Raw genomic sequence first — 11,367 nt, forward strand, 5'->3', positions numbered from 1 at the left:
CTGCACTCCAGTCTGGGCGACAGAGTGAGACTCCAACTCAAAAAAAAAAAAACAAAAATTTTTTTAATTAGCCAGGCATGATAGCATGCACCTGTAATCCCAACTACTCAGGAGGCTGAGGTGGAAGGATCACCTGGGTCCAGGAGGTCGAGGCTGTGATGAGCCGTGATCATGCCACTGCACTCCAGCCTGGGTGGCAGAGTGAGATCCTGACTCAAGAAAAGGAAAGCTGTGAGGTCCCATGGAACCCAGGGGCTGCTCCGCAGGAGGGTCAAGGGCACCTGGAGGAGACTGCATGGTGCCTGGGAGCTCAGCATCACCTGCACCATTTCTGATTTTGATGTCTCTGGTCATCAGCTGCAGTGCTGCTCCTGAGGACAGAAGAGTGAGGAGCTGCTGGACTTGTGACCCCGGGATTCTGTTCGCCCTCAGACCTGCGCTGCCCTCCCTTGTCTGCCCTTCTCATCAGGGGCCTGGACTGTCCTGCAACTGAAGGGATGAGAAGGTGCAACGAACATGGACACAGATCACGAGGCCAGCATGAGCTTGCTTAACCAGCTGTGATGGGCTCCTATGTCAGGAAACGCATGGCAGGTAAAAAAGTGGGGGACCACACTGGGACCTTCCTCACTCAGTGCAGAAAGAATCAGGCCCCAAAACAGCTAGGGGCACAGGAAAGGACCGGAGGAAGCTGAAGGATGCAGCCTGAGCTACCTTGGCGCTTCAGCCAGAACATGCTGGAGTACAGACACTTCCTGGGCCCTGACGCTGACATGGGGCACGGCAAGGCCAAAGGCACTTGATGACATGGGCTCAAGACACACACTAGACTGTGAGCCTCTTTGGTTGCAAGAAACACTGCTCTGGGTGCCGGGTAGAGGTGGGTAGAGCAAGAACACCCCTGCCCTCCCAGGTCTCACAGTCACAGGGCAGAGACAGACATGAATCAGGCCTGTGCACAGGGTAAAGGGCTGGCTGTGATGGGGAGGGGGGTGGGGGGAAGACACAGCTATCATCTGAGATGCATCTAAGTGGAGGCCCGCAGTAAGTCCTGTGCACACCCATGTGGGGAGGCTGTGCCAGGTCAAGGGAACAGCAGGTGCCAAGGCCCTGAGGTGGACAGAGCCAGAACAAGGAGGAATGGCAAGGGGACCGGGATGGGAGACAGGGCAAGAATGGTTGGCCTGAGGGTGGAAAGGCTATGGGCTCAGTGCTTGTGGGGCCTCAGTGGCTTGGTGAGGGCACGCTCACCTTGTTTACTGTTCACCTGCCATTATACTTTTTGCCAAATGAATGCATGAAAAATGACCTCAATCCCAAACCTCAATATTTGTGAATACCATGAAAGCATATGGTTCCCTCCATCATCTGAAGTAAAGCATAGTTGAAAAACCTCAGCTTTGGCCAGGTGCGGTGGCTCACGACTGTCATCCCAACACTTTGGGATCCCAGGGTGGGAGGATGCTTGAGTCCAGGAGTTCAAGCCCAGCCTAGGCAACATAGCGAGACCTCGTCTCTACAAAAAACAAAAAAAGGTCAGGCTCGGTGGCTCAGCCTGTAATCCCAGCACTTTGGGAGGCCAAGGTGAGTGGATTGCCTGAGCCCGCGGGTTCGAGACCCGCCTGGGCAACTTGACGAGACCTCATCTCTACAACAAATCAAAAATTAGTTGGGCGTGGTAGCGCGTGCCTGTAGTTCCAGCTACCTGGAAGGCTGAGGCGGAAGGATCGCTGGAGCCCAGCAGGTCGAGGCTGCGGTGGCCGGGAGCGGCCATTGCACTCCAGTCTGGGTGACAGAGTGAGACTCCAACTAAAAAAAAAAAACAAAACAAACAAACAAAAAAAAAATTAGCCGGGCATAGTGGCGGTGCACCTGTAGTCCCAGCTCTTTGGGAGGCTGAGACAGAAGGCTCACCTGAGCCCAGGAAGTTGAGGCTGTGGTGAGCCATGATTGTGCCACTGCACTTCAGCCTGGGCAACAGAGTGAGAACCTGACTCAAAATAAATGAAATACAAAATAAAAGGTTGTTCAGCCTCCTTCAGACCCTAGATGCAACTCTATAAATAAGGCACCAAGATCATGCGTCAAGCTAAGCAAACACACCAGCACCCTGACACGTGGGGGTGACAGCTCCAGCACCAGGGGAGGCTCCGGCAGCACCAGGATACACAGAAGCTAAACTCCAAGACCTCCTGTGCCACTTCCCGCATAGAACATTTACAAAATCTGTCTAGAAAGAGCCATGTGGTGACCTTTATCTTTTGACTGCCAGTACTCGGGTGGGAGGCTCTTCCCCTTGTGCCTTCTCAGCCTGGGGCTCCTGAGATCACTCCAGCCAGTGAGGCGATCTGTCCCAGGCTGCTGCAGTCCTAGGCTCACTTCTTCACGGACAAGAATGTTCACAGAGGCATTTTCTTCTGGAGGGGACCAGTTTTATCTGCACCAACCCTTTTGTCCCTTGGCCTCTTTCATCTGGGAGGGAACGCCTCTCCAGCAATGTGATCACTGGTTGTGCTTGTGCCCTGTCATGCTATGGTAAGAAGATGCTTTTAAAAATTAAATCGCCCTTCCTCCAAGTGAAGGTCGACTCTGCGGCTCCACTGCCAGAGCCTTCCCCGCGTGGCTTCCAGAACCATCCGCTCGCGGTGCCTAGTGCTCCCGAATCCCAGTTGCATGGCTCACAGTGGCTCATGGGAGGGGATCACCTTTTAACTCTTTTTGATGCTCTTATTGCTCACTTCTGTGGGGTGAAGGCTGGCCTGCACACCACAGGGTGCTGGATTTATTCTCACCACAGATCTTGAGAAGGGGGGGATTTATTCACACAGTAAATTGGTACCACAAGCAAAAGCCAAATTGCACATTTTAATTTATCCCAAACTGCTCTTTTCGGGCTGGGAACCATCCCTCTTCTAGTAACTTCACTTTCTCTTCGCTTCGCCAGCGCTTGCCTTTCTTCTCTCTTACAGAGAAACAAAAGGTAGATCAATTCGGGAGATTGACCATGAATGCAACACATGTGACAGAGAAGATGGGAGGCCACAGGGCAGGCAGCTGGCTCGCCAGCCGGGTGACTGGCTCCCGCCCGCCAGCTGTGACTTGAAAAGCTCAGATTCAGAGTCTCTGCAAAATTACCCCTTACGACATGCAAGGGGCCCTAGAGGTCACCTGGGCATCCACAGAAATGGCAAATATTAAATCTGAGAACAACAAGGGTCTATTACAGCCATCATAAAACAGCAGCCCACAGACGTAACCTGCCTACAGAAACGTGCTGTGTGTAACTTTCCCTTTTTTAGAAAAACTGGAAACAGATGCCACGCTTTAAAAAGGAAGAAATCCATTAGAAAGTTGGGGTTCCTGGCATCTCTCAAAAAGCCACACCATCTGGCAACCCTGGGCCAGTGTTCGTGTGTGGCCACCACTGGCAGGAGCTGGGTGAGGTGTCCTCCTTAGACGGGGCAGAAGTGCTCCAGTTTCCTCAGTGCACTCTGCTCCCTGCTGTCCTGGAAACTGCACACTGTTGTGGCAAAAGGCCCAGGCAGACAGCGGATGCAACCCCGTTTTGTCTTGAGATGCCCACACCCCTAAAATCGAAGGGGAAGGCAGGGAACAGGGAATGCTCCCAGAATGATGATCTAGAACTCGGTACTCCAAGCCTCCTGTTTCAAGATGTCTCAGCATCCTCAGGCTACCTGTCTCCCATGGTGCCAGAGACTGCAACAAATGGCCACCCCTGTACCCGGGCCATTTTGCAGTGTTGATTCTGCAGCATTTCCCATCAAGAGGCAGACTCTATTTCTCTAGCTAGGCTTGGTCTGGTGACTTTCTTTGGCTAAAAGGACGCTAGCAACCATAACCAAGCAGTCTTTCTTTTTGAGTTGAGGTTTCACTCTGTTACCCAGGCTGGAGTGTAGTGGCACGATCACGGCTCACTGAAGCCTTGACTTCTTGGATCAGGCAATCTGCCTGCCTCAGCCTCCTGAGTAGCTGGGACTACAGCCACACGTCATCACACCCAGCTAATGTTTTATTATTTGTTGAGACAAGATCTTGCTATGTTGCCCAGGCTGGTCTCAAACTCCGGAGCTCAAGTGATCCTCCCACCTCGGCCTCCCAAAGTGCTGGGATTATAGGCATGAGCCACTGCGCTCAGCACAGGCAGTCTTAAAAAGTACCCAGACACTGAGGCTTGTCCTTTCTTGCTGCCCTGAGACCATAAGTGCTGGATAATAAGACCTTGTGGAGCTGAAATGACCCAAGGTCCTTGGGATGCACTACTGTGCCAGACATGTAACTGAGGCCACTCTAGACCACGTGGCTCAGCCACCTGTTAGCTCACTACAGAACTGCCCAGTTGCCCGCAGACTCGTGAGCAGTAATAAAAGGGCTGCTGTGCTGAGCCATGATCTTGGGGTGGACTGCCAGGCAGTGATAGCTAGCTGACACACCTGGCTTGGCAAGGCCTGTGTTCTCATCTACAAGCCTTCTCTGTGGGCCTTCCCATGGCAGGTGCTGTCTGTGACCCTCAACTGCCTGCTGCCGTCTCTCCTGGAGCCCAGGAACGCATGTGATGTTCAAGGACGGCGTTCAAAGACGGAAATCAAGGCCCCAGACCAAATGGCTTCTACTCTTTCCTCCAGATGTTAAAGGCTGTTGCTCCATGCCCGGCCTCGGGAGAAGCTGTAGCCAGGGGCCCTATGTGTGTGTGGGGGGGGAGTTTATGTGAAATGAACAGCAGTTCCTTTTGTCTTCCTGGCACCGGCACCTTCGCAGCACCCATGGTTTTCCTGGGAGCCCCCTTTACTCGCCCTCCCCAGTCTTCTGAGCTGATCTGCCCCGCTCCTGCCTGGGCTGTGCCAGAACAACTTCTCCCTGACCATGAGAATGGAGATGGGTCAGGGGAGAGGTGGTTTCCTGAACCAGAGTAGGAAAGAAACCATCTCCCCTGGGGTTAAAAAACAGGTACCGGGGAGCTGTGGGGCACTGAGGGCTTCTTTGGTCACAAGGGAAACGCCTGCCTGACAGTGACTAGAGATGTGGTTCTCAAAGTGTGCTCCCAGGAACGTGGGGGTCACCTGGGAACTCGTAGGAATTAAAATGCTTAGGTTTCGCCTGAGACTCACAGAATCAGAAACTCTGGACGGGGCTCAACAATGTCTGTTTTCGTTGGCTTTGCAAGTAATTCTGAGGCATGTCCGAGTTGGAAGACCACAGGACTAGAGGAAAGTGGAACTGAGTGATGAACTGGCTTCCAGGGAGATCATCTGAGCACCAGGATCATGCCATGCCTGAGGCTGAATCTACAACCCTAGGGATTTTTAGGTCTGTGGACAATACAGTTTCCTTTGTTGCTTAAGCCAATTTGGAATTCTGTCACTTGCTGTTAATGAACGTTAACTAATATGCCACTCTGCACTCTGGCTGACTGGCCTTCTGTTGCAGGTTTCCTGACAGAAACACTAACTACAGGGCTGTCAGGGTCCTCTAATTCACTCCCACTCAGGGGTGTTACTTTATTTCTGTGTTGGCAGCTATATCTGGGTTCAGATATATCACTTCCCCCAGAGCACTGTGACAACTTGGACAGTAAACTTCCTGCATTAAAGACTAATGTTCCTTCACCCTCAAAAAGACAACAGGTCTCTGAAAGGAGATTATATTAGTTTTTTGGAAGGCCCGTGGCTAGGGACTGCAGCCATCCGGACATGAGGCCCTTTGGTTAGAACCAGGGACAATTATGATGAGAGAGAGGAATGAAGCTAGCATGGAGCTGCATCATATGCACATTTAATTGATACAAATTCGATTTTATGGGCTTAGTCAAAGAAAACAGGGCAAGAAGAGAAATAACTCTTTAAAGAGTGCAGGCAACAGGTTACACTTCTGGGATGGCAGATAGGCTAATTCGGACCAATGCTTCCCAGGAGCACAACTAGAAAGCCTAGACCAAATAGTACAAAAATCTGTTTGAAATAAGAAATCTGTTTGAGGGCATGAAGAGTGAATAAGGCTATGAAGAATTACAGGGCTGTTAGCAGATAGGAGAAAGAAACCCAGAGAATGACCCCAGCGTGTCCGCTCAAGGCGCTGCTGATTTTCCCAGGAGTTGCCACCAGGCAGGAGGCTGAGCAGAGCCTACGGCAGACTCAGGGGCTACAGTCTGAGAATGGGGGTGACCTGGAAGGATCCAGGAGTGAAGGGCACAGGAAGGTTAACAATGTGGGCAAATCCAAATTACTACTGCCTGTGGAAAATAATGCCTAGTAGGGTTGAAAGCCTAGAGATAACTAAGACGTATGGCAAGTAGAGCTGAGGGGGGAGAGTAAATAGAGTTACAGAGTTGTAAGGTACTTCCCCTGAATGAGAAGTGGCAAACTTGCTAATTTAACATAAACTCTAATAAGTCAAGAATGCATGTTGCAATCTTCAGTAATGACTAGAAGAATAAAAGAATGTGTAACTAATAAGCTAATAGAGAGGAAAAGAGAGAAATAACACAAAGCAATCAGTTCAAGAGACGGCAAGAAAGGAGAGGAAAAGGAACATAAAACAGGCAGAACAAATAAAAAACAAACAGTGAGATAGTGATGTAAACTCAAATATATCAGCAATTACATTAAACGTAAATGAAGTAAATGTTCCCATTAAAACACATAGATTGTTAGAAGATAAAAAGAAAAACCAATTACATGCTGCTTACAAGAGACAAACCTTCATATAAAAATACTAAAAGTCTGAGAGTAAAAGGATGAAAAGATATACCATACAAATACTAGCCAAAAGAATGTGAAAGTTACTCTGCACTAGACAAAATAAGCGTTAAGACAAAAAGCATTATAGCACAAAAGAGAGAATGCATAATGATAAAAGGTTCATGCCACTGAAACGTCTAATTTTATATGTACCAACAAAAGACTGCCCCCACCAAATACGAAGTAAAGCATGAAGCAGCCCACCCTCAAAGTTTGCCTGGAGGAGGTTGAGCTGGTTTGTGATTTCAGTGGGATCAGGAAGTCTTGGGCTCCTTGTGGCCATGGAGGTGTGAACACCCCAGCACCCTCAGCATGACACCAGTGTTTAAAAACACACATTTCCCCTACAATCCTGACCCTAAACAAGGCCAACCGCTTCATCCGGGGCTCAGCCATGATGTTTCCCTGGAAGAGAGGGTATGTGATGCTGTATCTGTATGAGGTCATTTATAGAAAGCCATATATGCTACACTTACTCATTAATTTGAGGGAGGCCTCCTGCACTTTTGCTGCCTTTAGGGCCTAATATCTGGGTGAGATGTGGTTCCACTATCATCCCATTTCAGTGCAAGGGTGGCGACAATGCTGGGGTTTCCGACTTTTCCCTCAGCCATGGAACTCTTTCTTCAAATCTGACTTATGTAGGAGCCAAGAATATATTTAATAGATAGTCTCACTCCATCGCCCAGGCTGGGGTGCAGTGACACACTCATGGCCACCCCAGTGTCGACCTGCGGGGCTCCCACGATCTTTCCGCCTCAGCCTTCCAAGTAGCCAGAACGACAGGCGCGTGCTACCATGCCTGGCTAAGTATCTTCTTTAAGAGCAGTGTCAGCTGGGATAGGTGGCTCAGCCTTGGGAGGCAGAGACGAGTGGATTGCCTGAGCTGGTGAGTTCAAGACCAGCCCAGGAAACTTGGCGAGAACTCATCAGTGCTAGGACAAGTTGCCTTAAGAACCAAATATCAGCCCGGCTCAGTGGCTCAGCCTATAATCCCACACTTTGGGAGACTGAGGTGAGTTGACTGTCTGAGACCGCGGGTTCGAGACCTGCCTGGGCAACTTGATGAGACCTCATGTCTACAATAAAATAAAATTTTAAAAAATCAGCCGGGCATGGTAGCACGTGCCTGTAATTCCAGCTACTTGGAAGGCTGAGGCGGAAGGATCGCCCGTCACCCAGACTGCAGTGCAGTGGCCGCTCCCAGCCACCACAGCCTCGACCTGATGGGTTCCGGCGATCCTTCCACCTCAGCCTTCCAAGTAGCGGAACTACAGGCGTGTGCTACCATGCCGGGCTGATTTTTTGATTTATTGTAGAGATGAGGTCTCGCCAAGTTGCCCAGGCGGGTCTTGAATCCGTGAGCTCAAGCAATTCACTCACCTCAGCCTCCCAAAGCGTGGAATTACAGGCTGAGCCACCGAGCCCGGCTTCCCCACGTATTTTTAAAGTCTCTCACTACATACTATACATAACTTGTTAGACCACATCAGAACTTTTTGGAGAAAGACAGATCATAAGTTAATTAATTAAGCTCCATTTCTCACAGTGCTATAAATAGTCACGTTTTATGGGTTGAACTGTGTCCCCTAAAGATGCTCAAGTCCTAATCCCTGGCACCTGTGAATGTGACCGCATTTGGATAGAGAGTCCTTGCAGATAATCACGTTAAGATGAAGCAGTTAGGATGGGCCTTAAACTGTCCTTTATAAAAACGACAGATTTGGACACAGAGCTAGACACACAGGAAGAATGCTGTGAGCAGACTGAGGCTGCGCTGCCCCAAGCCAAGGAACTACCAGGAGCGGGACAGGGGCTTGGAACAGATCCTTCCACAGTGCAGAGGCTGGCCTTGCCAGCACTTGACCTTCAACTTCTGGTCTCAAGAACTTGACACAATATGTTTACGTTGTTCGAGCCACTCAGAGGGTGACACTTGTCTATGGCATCCCTAGGAAATGAATACAGTGTACCAGATGACTTTAGTTGAGACATGGTCTAGCTGCAAAAATATTAACAGTAATATATATTAATGAGCATTAGGAAAAATATGACAAGTGACTCAATGCTCTGACTCTTCAGGCATATTATTGCTCAGGACGAGGCTGGTGTGGGCGTGTGTTAAGTGAGCAATAGTTCAGTCGGCACACAAGGGGCTGTTCAGTAGAGCAGTAAAAGGCAGAGACTATGCAGCCCAGGGTCCCCAACACTGACTTTGCCACTTATAGGCTGTGTGACCTTGGACAGATTCCTTAACTTCTCAGTGCCTTGGTTTCCTCTGTACAAGGATGCTGACAGCCGTACCTACTGCAGGGGGCCATGCGGATGATCAAAAGCAAGAGAACGTAAGTGGTACACACACAGCCCGGTAGCCTGTAGTGCTTTGTAAGTGCTGGCTGTTGATATGGAAAAAACTGTGATTGTGGTGCATACATGTGAAGGAGAGCCGCCCAGTCAGCTCAGCAGGACAGTGGGGAGAGGTCCGTGGCCCCCCGTGCCATACCCACCCCACTGGGGATCGGGGAACTGCATGCAGTGGCACACCACCCCGGGCTTCACTTGGTCAACAACTCGATTGGGAGGAACTTCAGAAAAGTTATTTGCATGTTTTCACAAGAATGGAGACAGCACTGCAGCACCAGCAGTCCAGTTGGAGGCTTAGTCCACTTGAGCAGCAGTCAGTGGGGCCACTCCAAGAGGTGGAGAAGAAACGTCACGCGGGATTGCCACCCCCTCCACCTGCTCTGGGGGCTCTGAGAGTGGACCCAGCCTACATCTCGTCCACAACCACCCCCATCTCCCTCTCAACTCCCCATCTGGCCCGAGCTGATACAGCCCAAACTCACCAAACTTTGACATTTTACATGCTCTATCTTGCCCTTGACCCCTACAGATCATTTCTCCATTATCTGCCACCAGTGTGACACCTGTCAGCTGCAGGGACTGCAACGTGCCGACTGGCTGGCTCCCACCTCTGCTTTCTGCAGGCCACAGGCAGGCCTCCTTCCAGGCTGCAGGTTCACCAAGGAGTCCCCAGGAACCAGTGTGCTACTAACTCTGCCCCATGGGATTCTGGTTCCTTGTGGTGAGATGTAGGCTCCGTGTGGCCGTAGCTCCTGGGCCACTCCCAACTGGAGCAGGATGCAGGTCAGAGACCTTTTAAGGGGGATCTCAGCATCATGTGGTTTGTGCATGCTCAGATCCCAGCTCTGGAGACCCAGGTGCTTGAGTCTCCCTTGCTTGTAAAGCCAACTCAGATTCTCCCTGGGTGTCTTAGCCTGTTTTCTGTTGCTTTCAACAGAATAGCTAAAACTGGGTAATTTACAAAGAAAATGAAACTTATTTCCAATGGTTATGGAAGCTGAGAAGCCCAAGGTCAAGCGCCTGCATCTGGTGAGGGTCTTCTTGCTGGTGGGGACTCTGCAGAGTCCCATGGTGGTGCAGGGATCATGTGGGGAGGGGGCTGAGCATGTCATATGCCAGCTCAAGACTCTCTTCCTCTTCTTACCAAGCCTCTAGACCCACTCCCCTGAGAACCCATTAACCTGGTCATCCAAACCCACCTCTTAATAATGCCACCCTGGGGATGCATTTCAGCAGGAGTTTTGGAGGGGACACATATTCAAACCATAGCATCAGCCACGTGAGAGCCCCAGGCCCCCTTCCCTGCCGAGTCCAGCTCCCCCAAGTCCAGGTTCCCAAGTCCAGGTTCTCACCCCAGGTTGCTCAGGATAAAAAAGGCACAGCTAGTCTTGTCCCTATAACTCCCTCCTAGGCAAGCCTGATGACTGCCAACACTCAAAGCCTGAGTTACCCCCTCTCCATCCCGAACCACCTGGCCTCTTCCCTGTCCCCTCGCATCCACCTTGGCTCCCCACAGGTGGGCTCCATGTGGCAGCCAGAGCGAACTTGTTAAAATGTCAACCAAGTCATGGCAGCCCCTGCTACAAAGCCTCAGCGGCTGCCGGTCAGCTATGTGAATTGTCTGCTCTGTGTCTCAGTTGCTCCTCTGTGAAATGGGGACAAATATAGAACCTACCTTAAAGGCTATTTATAAGGATTATACAAGACGATAGAAGCAAAAGCTTACAAGAGTAGCTGGTGCATCACCAGTGCTCACTAAATGCAGCCTCTCATTTCATTAGAAAAGAGAGAGATGGTCTTTTCACAATAAACCCTTTTGTACCTCCAGAATTTTGCACCATTTTCACATATTATTACCCATATAACGTAAGCAAATTCATGTAAAGGTAAAACAAAATAAAATAAGTTTTCAATTCTAACCATACCTTGGTTGAAGAATCAGAAAGAAGCTATGATGATTAATTGTATGTGTTGACTTGACTGGGCCACAGGGAGTCCAGATTTTTGGTCAAACTTTATTCTGAGGGTTTCTAAAAGGGCATTTTTAGATGAGATTAACATATCAGTCAGTAGAGTGAAGCAGACTGCCCTCCACAGTATCAGCGGGCTGTGTCCAGTTAGGAGATGACCAAACAGAACAAAATGACTGATGCTCCCCCAAGCATAAGACACTTCTCCGGGCTGGGCTCGGTGGCTCAGCCTGTAATCCCAGCACTTTGGGAGGCTGAGGTGAGTGGATTGCCTGAGC

General features: G+C 50.1%; 1 protein-coding gene across 1 annotated transcript in view; it reads right to left on the reverse strand.

Moving 5' to 3' along the window:
• KIAA0556 (KIAA0556 ortholog) overlaps nt 1–11,367 on the reverse strand; it is a 135,906-nt gene that overhangs the window by 66,093 nt on the left and 58,446 nt on the right. The window lies entirely within an intron of this gene.

Source organism: Carlito syrichta, unplaced genomic scaffold (assembly GCF_000164805.1).
Source record: "Carlito syrichta isolate Samal-C Ts95f unplaced genomic scaffold, Tarsius_syrichta-2.0.1 Scaffold302297, whole genome shotgun sequence".
NCBI classification, from domain to species: domain Eukaryota; kingdom Metazoa; phylum Chordata; class Mammalia; order Primates; family Tarsiidae; genus Carlito; species Carlito syrichta.